The following is a 15,726-nucleotide window of genomic DNA, read 5'->3' as shown; positions in this document are numbered from 1 at the left end:
CCTCCCATAGTTAAGGAATGTTCGCAGTTTTTTGATTTTTTATTTTTCTTGCCCTCGGTTACAGTGTCGATGGAATGGCCATCTAGATCAGAGGGAAAGGGTCTTTTGGTAGACATCACCTCTTTTAGTGTGGAAAGCATGCAGGATCGCATTTCTTTCTGCAAGAATTCTTTGAAGGTGTCATTATTATGAAGGGGGGAGCTAGCTGTGGCATCGTCAGAGTCAAGGTCTGACATTTTGGGTATGAAGTTGGATAATTAGTTAAGAATAATTTATTTAAAAATTTCTTAAGTATATATATATATTTGAATAAATGTTAGCAGTTTAAATAAGGTTTCTAACGCTTTTCTTTTTAAATATATTTTTTGGGAGTTAAGAAAGGCAATAACAAATAAACTAGGGCTTGATTGGGGAAAAAAACTAAATAAACTTGGCAAATTTAAGCCTAAAGGCTTATTTGAATGAAGTAGGATGAATTCCGTTAGAAATCAGTCCAGACGCGATCTCCGGCAACAGCTGATCCGAGTGGAGTAACTGAAGCACTCCCTCGAGCTCAGCTGCTGTCGGAGAAGCGTCAGCTTAGAGGAAAATGCCCTGGGGGATGCCATGGGAGCGTGCACCGTTGCTAAGGTGCATTTCTCTGGTGTTCGTAACGCGCTTGCACGGGCTAAGCGAGCGCGACGAACAGTTACCAAAAGGCAGAAAATTGGGAATGACAAGTAAACGGAGCTACACTACGAGGTCATGGAGGCAGAATTCAAGGTTTTTGGCATATAGTTATACTTGGGGGACACAATTTGTTGAAGTAAAATAATCGCGCGCGAGTGGTGAAAAAGATTGACAACCTTCATAGGAAGTCGATGGAAAGGGTGAGGAGGGGGGAAAAAAGCCCATAGACGGTCAAACGATAGTACGGAGACTACAAGGAAGCGCGCTACGATGTAGAAGGAATAACAATAGCATAAAGCAGTGGAAATGAGCGAAGGAGACAAACAGAATATTAACAGCAAAGCATTGTTTTTCTCACTTTCTCCTTCTTTAAAATAAGCAAACAAATGATCTTAAAAGCAAAATCTATAGAAGAGAAGAGAAATGTTACTTATCTGCCTGTGAGCCGCATTTAAAAGAGGCAGTCTGTTTGTGCCTCATGCCATTTGTACCCTACTCTCTACATTCTAGAACTTTTCTTTGTTTATGATGTAGTGCGGCTGCTTGTGACTGCATTAAAGGATTGATGCATAATGTAGCCTCCGGTCTTGTAATGAAATCACAATAAATACTAATAGACATACATATTACATAATACATTTTCAATACACAAATACATAACACTGAAGAAAAAGACATGCAACACATATATCGCTCAGGTTCTGTGTGAATTTTGCAACCACAATAATCGAAAGTATCTCTGGCTAATGTCTCGTTTGGTTATATATATTATTATGATTTCAGCGTATGTCTAATGATTTAAAAAGTTTTGTATTTGCTAAATCAAGAATTCAAAAAAGGACTCGAATCTAAAACAAACAGAAAAATCAAAATTAAGAAATTAAATCATGTTTTTTCAGATCATATTAATTAGTGTATGTGATCTTTGAATGAAAGTCTGAGTGATTGTATATCAGTACTGGCATTCTTTGTGGTGTTTTCTAGTATGAGACCCGGCCTTACTGATTAAGGGCCAAACCCTTTTGTAGTTAGCATTTCCCTAATACACTGCTCCACTTGTATGGGGAAGTTGAGGAAATTTAAATCTAACCTCAGGCCTTCAGACATAATATTTTCTGATTGTACTGTTTCAAGAGATACTAATACAATGAAAGCCATTTAGTCACTTGAAAATATGCCTTCAGCCATAAAACATCAACAGGCTGGCTGTTCTAAATGACTTTATCCAAATCCAAAATCTAGATTCAAAGGGGTCTTCTATGGAATCCTGAATTGTAGATGGCAACAAATAATTAGTGGCCTCCAGGATGAACTGTCTAAGATTGCAGAATTAAATGAATTTACTTTAAAAACATGCAGGAGACTTGGAACATAGAAATAGAAACACTAATCTTCACATTTATGGTATTCCTGGGGATTTTGAAGGAGAAAATCCTGTTTCTTTCTTTACTACTTTTGTTGTGACATATATTAGACGTCTCAATTGCTATCAATCTCAACATTTAAGAGCTCACAGGTTTGGTCGCAAGCATCCCACTAAATCATCTCCCTCTAGGCCCAAAGGAATCATTATTTTATTCTTGGAATATACAGATCTTTTAAAGATTCTGCAGACTGCGTAAACTAAGAAAAAAGTCCTCTGGTTTGGTCAAAAACTCTTCTTTACACAGGATGTTGCTTAGCTTATGGCTGATAGATCCCTTCTCTTCACCCATCATTAAAAGCTATGGGAGCTTGTTTTGGTTTGCTTCATCCATGTGTCTTCAAGATCATCTATACTTTTGAGGACCATACGGAACTGAAGACATTCATACAAAACACCTTTAGGGCCGACATTAAGATTGCTGGGCCTTCTACTTCTTAACTCCTGTTCATATGTTCATTTTGACTAGGCCCGGGTGGAGTTTGCGGAATGCCCACGAAGTGCCCCAAAAATCTGCCACGCTATATGGCGTTCCGCGAACGCGCTGAGCTGCTCGCCGTGTCCTTTTACGCAACATTTTATGTTGTATGCAGCGCGAAGTGCGTTCTCGCACCAGAAACTGCATGGGGGCAGCCATCCCGTTTTCTGTTCTGTTCATGGGGCTGGGCCTGTTCTTGCAATCCTTACCTAATCTTTTCACTCCTCCCCTAGCAAACTTATCTACCCCTTATTTGTATTTATTGTTTTAGTGTGTGCCTATGTGTTTGTATATTGAAACGGGAGCAGGGACAGGCAGTCACATTGCTTGCTTAATGATAATTACTATTATACTCACTAGCTCCAAGGGCATCATGACTTGTGAGACTTATGACTTGTGATTGTGAATCTCCCACTTTAGCAGCTACATCAGTGGTTGAGTTCTTATGGCCTCTTCTATCTGCAACACAGCAAAAGCTCACATAATGAATGCTAAAAAATATGGGTTGGTGGAAATGGGGAAAGGATGAAAGGTTAAAAGAAAGGATCAATGAAATGGTATATGAGTGAAAGGATGTATGGTGGCTATTGTGTAAATGGATGGATGGGTGAAAGGATGGTTAAAATGGTGGATATTGAATGGATGGATAATATGGATTGGAAATGTCGGTGAAAGACGATGAGAGAAAGTAAAGCTTAAATCATGGTGGCTATCAATGGGTGAATATAGAAGAATGAAAGGATGAATTAATAATTGCTTGGATGAAGAAACAAGGGAGCTCTTTTGGAGAGGGGCATGCTTACCTACTTCACTTACTTGGTTTTATGATTATCAATGCTTTGGTTCGAAGTGGGGGGTAATTTAATTTTTATCCTACTGCCTTGACTGACTGAATTTTTTAAGCGAGCAGATATGTAAATGTAAATGTAAATGTTGTAGACTTGTAAAGCGCACAGCTACCCCAGCAACGGGGTGTCCCGGCGCTGTAGACCGCTAGGGAATGTATTCCACCCATCATCATTCACCACTCTCTCCCTGCCTATGGCATTTTGCCACCCATTACCTAAGTGAAGTATGATTCAATTTGTGACTGCAGTGTTGACTGTGCAATGTGCTTTTGCTTCAGTTAAAAAAAATGAAAAATCCATTCTTGGCATGTGCCACATTTTTATGGCCATCTGAAGGGATTCATAAATATATTAAATGGTTTCTCATAGCAGATTGACGCCTGTTCAAAATGTTCCCTTTTGACTTTCATCAACTACAGTCACTGAATAAGCCAAAGGTTAGGCCCATGATGATCAGTGACACTTGCCTATTCTATAGAAAAAGCTCTTTTTTTTGTTTTGCTGGGAGGGACTTTTGTTGTGGGTGGAGAGGGTGGGAAAGGAGTTGGGACTGGGTGTTTGCAAACTTTCTTTAACAGTTTCTTTCTTTGGACATTGGTTGGCGATGGGGCAATTTGTTTGGGGAGAGGGGTGGGCCTATTGTGGGTAGAGCAGGTGTTTTTTTGTTATTAAATATGAAAGGGAAAAATTATTTTACCATACTTTATGCCTGAAGAAGTTTGTTTGTGTTTTACTTTTGCTTTTCACTGCTGCCTTTCTGCAATGCCTGTTTTTGTAATCTGTGTATCAAAGTGTGTACCGGTTAGTTATAGTTAGCTAAATATGCTTGTGTTACTACCCTCTGCAACTATATTGATGATTGGGGGGTATACTGCCATGACCTTTATGCCTAAAACAGCCTAGATAAACTGTTACTTATCTGCAGTAGAAGTTAGTTGCTTACTTACTTACTGAACTAGTTCACTTTACTCCATAGTTCTCTTACCTGATTAGATGAAGCGATCGCTGCTACCTCTCTCAATCTTCCAAAACCTTAGTTACTGCAAGGTTTCCCACAGTGCTGTTCTTATTCCTAATGGTGGTGGTCCCACTCCCAACTAGGTGAGCTCCAACTGTAGGATTAATCAGAAGGATTATCCATCACAGGCAACTAAATGGAAAAAAAACAGAGTTAGTGGGTTATATTTAGATCATAACTTTAAAAAGATTGAGACCATCACTAGACTACTACCACCATGACACAACAAAGAATACCTGATAATATAACAAAAAATAGCAACTTCTTCTGAAAAATGGGGAGCTACAATTTAATTAAAACTAAAGTTACAAAATCCTCTAATCAGGAAAAGTGGACTGAAATTCTGGAGTGAAAAAGGTTCAGCGTTTATACAACATAATGCCTGAATGATGGTGCTGACAAATTATGTTCTTCTACATCTAAAGTATGGATCACTTTTATGGATGGGAGGATAGATGGGGCCAGTGCGGGCTATTGCTCAGTTTATAGATGATCCCGCAGTGAGTTGGTGTCGCTTTCACCACATCAGCCCCACTAAGTGTGTGATGCATTAATAGTATATATTAATTCACACCTCAATAAATCTCACAGCCTGGGGGAAGTGGGTTAGGGTTTTGATGACAAGATGGGAATGGGGATTTGGGGAATGCTGTGACAAAGACAAACACTACACGATTACAGTATTCATTTGGCATTCCTTAGCAGCACATCATCAATCTGTTGTGGAAGGAAATGAAGGAATGAGTATGATACAGTTCAGTTAAATGCATTGCAAACAGTCCTTCCGCCCCATAGACCCAAGTTGTTATTATATATCTAAATATTCTGTCATCTAGGTTTGAAAAATACAAATTATGGAGGAGTGAAGTGAGCCCACACAGTTCTAAAAAATGATTCTTATAAATAATACTGTATTGCCAAATTGGGAAGTGCATTTGCATTCTTCTCGGATTGTCTGTCAATCTTAAGTGCCTGGCTGAAGCAGTCTGATAAGGTAAGCAGGAGTGTTATGAAGCTTTTGTCTTTTGTGCAGGAGAAGAGAAGGCCTGCATATTGTAAAAGAGAAACGATATTGCAGAGTCAAGGAGAAGGACAGTAGGTAAGCTTCATGAGGAGTATATCAAGAAGACTCGGAGGCAGAGCAAGATCATAGACTACTACAATCATTCATTTTATGGCTCATGTGCGATCAATTAACTGAGAAGTGAGAGCAAATTAAAACCAATCACAGACAAGTTGCGGCATGTACCTAGCTCATCAATCTCAAAACTGTCATCATAACATTTAGCCAAGCACGTGCATAATGCAATGTGTTGATGGAACACCACATGTCTGTCTAAATCCCCCCACCGAACACATTATAGAGGGGTTTCAAATTTGAGCCAACAAACACACTCAGCAGCATTGCATTTCCCACATTAACACACCTCTCACCGGTCCACCGAGCTGAGTAGGCCTTTAATAGTCATCATCATGTTGATTTCCCCGAAGCTGATAAATTTTGTTTTCTGGCTGTTGTTGAGGTAGTCCAACCCTGAGTCCTTCCATCACCCTCCTGACTCTGAGTAAGAAATCTGTCCAACTTCGTTCTGACTCCCGACCGAAATGAGAGAGAACGATTTGTAGTACACTGCTGTTAGTGAACAAGAAGAGAAACAGAGTATTTTTTCTGTGTATTTGTGTTTATGAACTAAACGGACAGGTCTGGTCTTTGAGGAGTGTGACCCAGAAAACAAAGGAGTGGACCCAAAAAGCAAATCTCGCTAAGTGTCACAGGGGAAGGGCTAATCACCTTCTGGAAAAATGATCAACCATCAGGTAAGAAGCATTGAATATCATCACACTCAAGCTTAGAAAGTTATAGTTGAACACCCTCCCTCACGGTCTGCCACCGCATGAATCATCACTCACAATCACACAACATATCAGTAATTGGTGCAACAGTTACCTGTTCCAATCCAAGTATGGTGATACGCATCTGTTGATCCTCAGATGCACGCAACACACATTGGCCAGTCTTGTAAATCAAATGTTCTGGGGCAATCCTACTAGGGAATGAAGAAAAGAATAGACAAAGAAAGGAGGCAGGCATTGTCTCTCCAATGTCCTTGGGGCCACTGCCTGCTCTTAAAAACGGTTTTGCATACATTCACAAAGGGAAAATGGTCCCTTGGCGACCCCTTCCCATTTGTGAATGGGTTACCACTAACTTGAAGTTGGCAAAATGCAAATGTTTTGTGACCGCATTCAAAGTCACAAAACGTTCATACATACTGTTTTGATTCAGTATTTGGAAGGGTCACCCTAAAAACACCCCTTCCAAATACTGAATTGCAAACCCATTTTGCGATTCGGTGACAGGTTACCAAATTGCAAAAAAGGGTTTTATACATGGGAAGAATTTTTTTTGCGTTCGCAAACAGCCGATTCTGTGAATCGGCTGTTTTCGAACGCAAATTTGATTGCTACATGTGGCCCATAATGTTCTCCTAGCTACATCCATAGTTTTTTTCTGGCAAAGCAGTTTGGCAACTATAGAACATTCTATGGTGCCCCAGGCCTACTCAGTCAAGGAAGAAGAGTTTGTCCTCTAACTCAGGTGGTTCGCCCATAGGTTGGGCATCTAACACACTACTGTGACCTGAGTCTGACTAATCACCCTCATCCTCCTTTTGTCGTATTTCAGGTATGGTGTAATTTGGTGATATAAGGTGTTGGTTCATTTTGATCATGGTCAATCTCTCCATGTTTTGAGGTGAGAGACTGGTTCATCTCACTGTGACAACTGTGCCAGCAACGCTGAATATACACTCAGCAGACAATCTACTGGACAGGCCAGGCACATTATTGCCAGTCTGCTGAGCACTGGCCATTGGCACTGCTCCCCAAACCAATACACCAATGGGTTATTTTCCAGATAGAACTCTATTGGGTCATCCAGATAGTCAGGGACCATCCTCTGAATGGTCATTAGTGCTGCAACTTGCTTGACCTCTTTTATCTTCACATCTGCATTGGATTTAAGACCTGCCACTTGAAACCAAGTCATTGCAAAGGTTAGGGCTGATCCTCATGTGATTGTGGTTCTTGCCAGTATTCTTATTGCTGGTGTTGGCTGCAGTGAGCCAACAGCACAGCCCTCTTTAGAAGCTGAAGGCTGCACCCCAGAACTTTCGGCCAGGAATGGGCCTCTAATTTCCACTTGTTTTTCGTCCAGATTGATAGCTTGCTCAGCATTCCTTACCTTGTATCTTGTAGTGTGAAACATCCCCTTTGGAAATTTAAATGAAAGTAATTGTTTGTACGTGGATCATGAATTGTGGTACATATGTAATGTTTGGATGACACAATGTCTCTTTGCAGCATTGTGTTATCAGCCAAGTGAAGGCTTAAACTCCCCACCAACTCATGCACATCTTTCTTTTCATCCACACCTGCATACATTTCAGACAAATTCTTTAGCTGTTCCTGTAGCATATGCAACAACATTTGACATTACTGATGTGGGTGATACTGGTGCACTGCTGCGGACAGGGCTGCTTTGTGTACAGATGTCTGTCACCCTTTTCTTCCTCATCACCTTCACCTTCCACTTTGAGCAGAGCAGATTCCTTGCTCTTATCACCTTCACCAATACTACCAGCAGTAATTTTTTTAAGGTGCTCCTCCCAGCGGATTGTGTAATGTTTTTTCATGTGGGTTGTTTGACACCCAGTACCATAGTGTGTACCAGACATTCCTCAGTGAACACTCACACGGCAAATCAAATGGAGCCTACGGCATTGCTAGGCTCCTGTATGCTAGCCATAAAGACGTCCCAAACTGAGGAGGTCAACTTTCTCCTTGGGCCACTGGTGCCACTGTCAATGTCCAAAACAGTTGAGGTAGGTTGGCATGTCAGTGAATGCAGTGCGTACCTATACAGAGCCAGTTGTGGATGCAGGTCACAGGGGCCATGCAAATATGGGATCTGGCAGTGGTATGAGTGCCTCATACCTCAGAGCAGGTTGAGGAGGGGCAATGTCGGTCTCCTCTGGGGATAGAGTAGCGTCCATAATGATGACTGGTTCATCATCCTCCTCTTCTTCATCCATAACTCTAAGGCTTTCAGTAACTTTCCTTATCCCCTGCCTCTTCTGGTATATCTTGGACTGAGGCGGGTTCCAATACATGTCCAGAACATCAGAAGGTGGGCTTGGAGAAAATGGTGGAGTACCCTTCCTTTTTCTTGCCGGAGATCTGGAAGCCAAGGGATCGTCTTAAAGAGGGGGTTCTACTCACTCAGCAGGAAGCTCCATCTACAGCTCTGCTACTACTTTGAGAAGATCTACTGTTGCTGGCGGCGGATATTGTTGTCCACTTAGCTGACATTCCAATTTCCGGCAAGGATTGGGTACTACTTTGCAAAAGAGACAAAACCAATTCAACATCACTGCTCATAGGCGTTGCCGTGATTGCAATGGCTGCCTCTATGCCAGACATGGGCTTAGGGCTAGGTTTGGGTGGGGCCGTTGATGCAAGAGTGCTGCTCCCAGCTTGCTCCCTGGAGGCTGGTGAGGCAGGAACATGACATTTACCAAAAAAGGTTTGGGCTGACACACCAGTGGTGGGAAGCTGCTTCTTCTCACTGGCCACTTTCTTGGCAGCACCTTTCTTTGGGGCCATCTTTTGAAATCTGCAGGCGGACTCAGCTATTACGGCATCTAACAGCAGTAAAATTAACTTATAAGCAGCACGCTCCGACTCCGGAGCCTGACCCAAAATGGCGGCTCGATACGAGTATAGGAAAGCGGCGGCGTAATTACATCAGACCCAGCAGCATCTACAGAGTGGGCCGAGGAGCCACCCGCAGTACGAATAGCACTGCACAACCCACTTGATCTGGCCTGAAGCAGGAAATCCTATCCGGTTTGAACTTTGGGGAAGGAGGTGAGACATGGTGCATGTTAATGCGACAGGGGCAACGGGTGCTGTTAATGCATTTTGCTGACTTAAAGACATTGGATTGTACCCTGTGGGGGGCGCGTCCCTCCGCTGCAAGGGATCGCGCTACAATTACTATCAAGAGGGATCGCTTTGATGACACTAGCCGCGCGTTATATCTTTAACACGCCGCATGACCCATGACTGGAATTCCATCCAAAATGGAAGCACATTGAGTTTTGTTAAGCAGCGTAGGTGGACAAAACGGCACCTTGTTCTCCCGCAACTCAACTCACACAAACAGGGGGGGAGCAGTCCCACAGAAAGATACCTCACCGGAGCGGGTAGCCTGAGTTCAACATGGCGCCCGCTTTGGTCAATAATAACCGACAACTCCAGCTGCAGCACAGGACACCCAATATCCTGCTTCCTGAGGTTTTGTACTGACAGCATCCGGGGTTAAGGAGGCTTTTTGAGCAGGCATGTTTGAGCAGGCAATCTTTTTGGGCAAAGATGTTTGTATGAGTGCCTCTGAAGAAATGCGCCAAGTTCCAAAATGGTGCCTGCAGTAGATTGGCGCCTGGGGTCTTATCAACACCATAAAGGAATCCCCCTGTTTGCATCTACGGCATAAATGCCACATAATAGAACAGAAATTGTATCTACTGTCTACACCCATAAGGATGACCCAGATTTGCTTCCTGGCTATGTGAGAATGACTCTGGAGGCATCACTCACCCCCTCTGAAGACATGCGGACACTAGCCCTGTCCTCCTGCCGCCTCACTGCATAGATTGCACCCCCTATGCTTTTGAGTCATTGAGAATTTTGGGGACCGACTGAACTTAACACCAAGGTCACAACCCCCCTGCCTGACCTCAAGATGGCCACCTCAGTTGGTCTCTCCATGATGCTCCACCACTCCTGGACAATAGAACTGGTAATCGACCTGATCTTAACCTCATCCCTCACCTGACCTTGATCCTGCTCTCCCTCTAGGACAGGTACTCTTCGAACTTTCCCTCGACCATTGAGACCCTGTCATTTGACCGATGCCCGGTGGAGCAACCTGTTAGTTGAAGAGGAGATGGGCTGGGGATCCCCGCTCGGCCGTCAACTACCCAGCTGGATTTTGGGCAGATGTTTCTTCGTCTCTCTGTCGTATCCCCCTCCTACCCCTTCACCCTACCTCCTTCCCCCTCTACGCTCCCTTCTTCTGGACTTCTACCCCTTTAATGTTTTTCTGTTGAGACCTAGCTATTTGACCGATGCCCGGTGGAGCTACCTCATAGCTGACGAGGAGATGGGCTGCGGATTCCTCTTTGGCCGTCACCTACCCAGCCGGACCTTGGGCAGACTTTCCCTTCGTCTCTCTGTCGTATCTATACCCTACCCCTTTTTCCCCTACCCCCTTACCCGTCTCACTCCATTTTCCTTTTCTTCTATGCTCCTTAAATGTTTTTACTGGTATCATTGGTAACTTGTAACTGATGTAAGTTTGCAACTATGTGGAACCTTATGTAAAGCGCTCTGATACCTTCGGGTCTAGCCAGCGCTACATAAAACTCTTAAAATAACTAAAAAAAAAAAAAAGTCAAGCTGTCAGTTGGCAGTGGCACTTAGCTGCACAAGCTGAAGAGATTGGAGGTCTGATGCCACGTGTTGTTGTGTGGCCATGAGTCACATGTACAGGCCTTCCGTCTGGCAGAACTTTGGGTGATGTCTGTTCTCTTGTGCACCTAAAAGGAAACAAGCAAGAGAAACATTAATGAAATGCGGCATTGTTGCAGTTTCAATTAGTGCTGACAAAGAAAATATAATTTAGTGTGGTTACTTAACTCATAAATAAATAATTAACAACAATAGAGTGTATGCATTCCAAAGTCAAACCACATCAACATGGCATAATATTTCTTTTACAATCAGGAAGGATAATTAACGATAATATACATATGTAACTGTTTGCTTTATGTGCATCATCTAGGGAGACACTTGTGGCACTCAAGGAGGTGCAGGTGGAAATGGAATAATCCTTAGAATATTAATGATGTTGTGTCGATGTGCACCCATGGCAGGCAGGGGGTTAATAGGTGGTGGGAAAATGATAAAAAAATGAAAAAAAGAAAGAACATTTGAACAAAATGTAAAAAAATTAAAAAGGTAAAAACAATTAAACAAATTTAAAAAAAAATCAAATACTTTGAAAACAAATTAGGCAAAAATTAAAAAAGAAAATAAAAAATAATAATTGCTGATGTACTAGGGGACTATGAGAAACCCTTTGGTACTTGGGATGCAATAAGGTGCAGGTGACAAATGCAAAAAAAGCATATAATATAAAACACTGTTCATAACCATAATATACAATACATTTACTATGACTCACTAGGCCTCAAGCATATTATTAAACTGATATCAGGGAAAAGTAAAAAAAGAAATGAACACAAACAAATTGGCTTAAGCCTCTCCTATCAATTTCCATAGAAAATGGCTTTTAAAAGGGTGGCTGCACAAAATGGCCACCGGCCACATGGTCAACAAACAAAGAAGACATGTAGGACTATGGCAAAACACACACTGATTGGCTACATATAATGACCACAGGCCACAAGGTTAAATAACAATAACCAGCCAGGAGGAATGGCCTCAACAAAGAACACATACAGGAGCACACTGCCTTGCTACACAAAATGTCCACCCGCCACATGGTCAAACAACAACAACAAGCAAGGAGGCATGGGCACAACAAAGAACACATGAGTTCCTCTCTCTCATTTTTTCAATTTTACAATATCAGAGGAAAAAAGAGTTCTGATATTAAAGAGCGGGCCCCTCCCGCGATCTAAATTGAACACAAAGGATAGAGAATTATTCTTAGGGGACCTTCTTTCCGATGGTGTCAAGCAGCTCATCCGCCTCCTGAGCCGATCTTACTGTGTGCATATTATTATTATGCATAACTTTCAGGATGGCTGGGAATTTCAGTTGTACCACTGCACCAATCTTCTTGAAGTCATCCATCTTCCTACCTAGTTCCCACTATCTTTCGAGGGTGACTCTGGCCAGATCTGATCGAATTTCGAAGGAGAAGTCCCTAGCCCTTAATGTTTTAGCCTTTAAAGCCTGTACTTTCTCCTTCAGCAAGTAAGTGAGAAAGTTGATTAGGATTTTTCTTGGCTTTGTTCTATTTGGGATTCTACGGAACGGATCTCTATGGGCTCTCTGAATGTCATTCCCTAAAGTTTCCGCTGACTCATCCAGCTGCAAGGCTTCCTTAAGCAGTGAGATAATATACATTTTAAGATCAGACCCTTCGCTACCTTCTGGAATGTTCATAAGGCGAAGATTATTTCTACGAGAGTTGTTCTCCAACGTCTCCATTCTATCACAGAGTGCTGCTTCCTCTTTTTTAAATACCTGGATCTCAACCTCTGGGACCTTGAGATTGACTTTTAGTTCTTCAACAGATCTCTCTAGATGCTCAGTCCTAGAGTTTAAGAGACCCACCTTCCTTTCTAGGGATTCACAACACTCCCTTATCTCACCTTGATTAGTAGCCGATACAGAGAACCCCTTTTTTATATCCTCTGTTAATGAGGCAAAAAGAGTTTCCAGTCAGACTGCTGGGTGCCCCCCCGGTACTTGCAAATTAGGGCCGTTATCCACCCCACCGCGATTCTCACTGATGGTTTCAACCTGCTTCTTTTCAGCATGCTCTATGATTTTGTCTGGGGCTGTCTCAAGTGAACCCTCGACAGCCGTAGTTACTGATACAGCCAGGGTAGGTGAAAGATTAGCTGATTCCATATCTTCAATAAGTGATTCGGCCAAAAAAAAACAGTGGACCGTCCTCTAAGAGCCTTTCCTTCCTTTGTAATATCCAGAACTTCGGGTTTCACTCTACAAAATGACCTAAGAGAGGGAGTAACTCTGACTTTACTAATGGGGGGTTGTTTTTATCCCACCCGGGTTTTGTACTCCTGCCCTTAACCTGACCTGATAAATTTGGAACGCTGAGCAGTTAATAGATGTGGCTGTATTTGTTAAACTTTCAAAAGCTTGAATATTATTCTGCTCCTCAACAGATTGTTTATTCGCCTTCCCGATCCTTTTAGCTCTCGCCAGACCCGAGGTGGCCCCACGTTTCTTATTTTTTTTACTTTTCTTTTCTCCCCCGCTTATGACCGCCTCTAAAGCACCCAGAACCAGTGAACTCTCTCTCACCTGCGTAGGGAAGCAAACCTGTACTTTCTGTCCTCCGACGGGTGATTGCGCCTCCTGAAGTTGTTCTGATTGTTCTGGTTCCACCTCAGAAAGAGTCTCCTCTACAGCCACACACTCCAGGGGAACAGGAATGGCGGGAGAAACAATAGCCTTAGAAGTTGGTCTCCGCTCCCCTTCTACCCGCTTAATCGAGTCATAAAACTGGCTGATGCTGGCGTTGCCTCCGATGCCTCCGTTGACCCGGAGGAGCCCATGAGCCTCCGCTCTGTGACCCCTCCTCAGCTCCAGGGCGGCCTCACTCCAGCGCAGCACGCAGGGCGAATGGAGAGTGCCGAGAGTCCCGACACACATCCCTAGTCAAGCAAAGGAACGTGGCGCGGGGGGCCCAAAACACGATGCAGTGCCTCAGGAAACACTCCGAAAGATCAGCGCATGAGAATAGCCAGGTAATGTGGCATCTAGCTGTAGAATGGAAGAGCGGTGCTCCGGGTGCAGGCGGCAACTCACATAGCATATAACATAGAGAGAAGAACGAATGATGACTTGAACCTTGATTAGCTCACTTATTCACTCACTTATTCGCCTATTCTCCTATCCACTCAATTTTTTTTATTTTTTATTATTTGCTGGTAGGGGTTTAAATTAAATTTAGTTTTTCCGCACATCACACAAGGTTAGGATGGGATGGATGGGGTAGCTCCGGGGTGCAACACCTGGACAACACTGGTCCAGATTAATGGGGGAAGGGTTCTCTAAGGGGGTGAGAGGAGGGAGGGGCAGCATGGGGGTAAAAAATATAAAAATTCTTCATTTGCCACAATTATATTAGATGTAGCCCAGTTAGCTGCAGGGAGATTTCAAGGGGTTCATAGTTGGTCTTTTCCTTGTTTAATGCAGCTTCGGAATTTTAGACATAAGCCTCAATGAATCCACTCCGAATACTCTCCTGGAATGTCAATGGTCTGCGCGTAAGGTCTAGAAGAGCCAGAATTTTCCAATATCTAAGGGATTCTCCAGCGCAGGTCATTGTCATCCAGGAGTCACATCTTCTTAAGGAAGAAACCAAGGAAATACTTAAAAGTCAGAAATGGGTTGGCTCTTTTATTTGCACTAACCAGATGGCCAATATTAGAGGGGTTCTGATCCTCTTTAAAAAGCAAGTTAATGCCCAGATATTACGACATTTGGTAGACCCAGGTGGCAGATGGGTAATATTGAAGGTTGCTATCATGGGCATTCTTCTTACTTTGATTGGCTACTATGGCCCGAATCAAGATGATCCTTCATTTCTTAAAACAATATTCTCACATCTTTTAGGCTTTCGAGATCCGGTTATCATGGCCGGTGATTTTAACATCGTCCTCAATTCTAAACTTGACAAATCTGCAGGTAGTAGAGCCGTCATCCCATCAAGATCTAGGGTGTATCTTCAGACCATGATGCTCCAAAATGGGTTATGTGATATATGGATGGAAAAGTCGGGTCAGCAACTGGTAGTATCGTACCGAAACTTTAAATACAGACATAATTCAAGAATAGATTATATATTAATCAGCTACAGTTTGAGGAGCAAGGTCAAAGATATAATCTACTTGTCATCCCATTTGTCGGACCATTCAGGAATATTATTAGATCTTGTATGGGACCAGGCTCGGGAGCCCAGAGCGTGGTTTTTTGATCGTACTTTGCTCCTAGAAGAAGATGAAATGGTCTCCCTACATCGAGAGACCAAATTTTTTTTAAAGACTAATTTGGCCACAGCAACTATCACTGTGGTCTGAGACTCCCTTAAAACCTTCTTAAGGGGCATTATTACTACCAGGTCAATTTATAGGAACAAAAAAAATAGGTAGAAGATCGCATCTCTTGAGGCGGAAATGTCGGCTGAGGAGGCAAAACTAGATAGTCAGGCTGCCTCGGGTAGTCAGCAAGAAGGTTTGGGTAAATTTAAGGGACTAAGGGAGCAGTTGGAGAATGTCCTTCAAACAAGGCTTACGCGTAGATGGGAGGCAAGTAAGATCACCCATTTTGAATATGGGAAAGGAGCAGGAAAATTATTGGCATGGAAGGCTAAAGCAGATCGGATACGTAATCAGATTAAGGAAATTGCTGCTGGGGATGAGGGAGTTGTTATATGCTCTGA

Source organism: Triturus cristatus, chromosome 4_1, assembly GCF_964204655.1.
Source record: "Triturus cristatus chromosome 4_1, aTriCri1.1, whole genome shotgun sequence".
Taxonomy (NCBI): Eukaryota; Metazoa; Chordata; class Amphibia; order Caudata; family Salamandridae; genus Triturus; species Triturus cristatus.
This window is presented reverse-complemented; position numbering follows the sequence as displayed.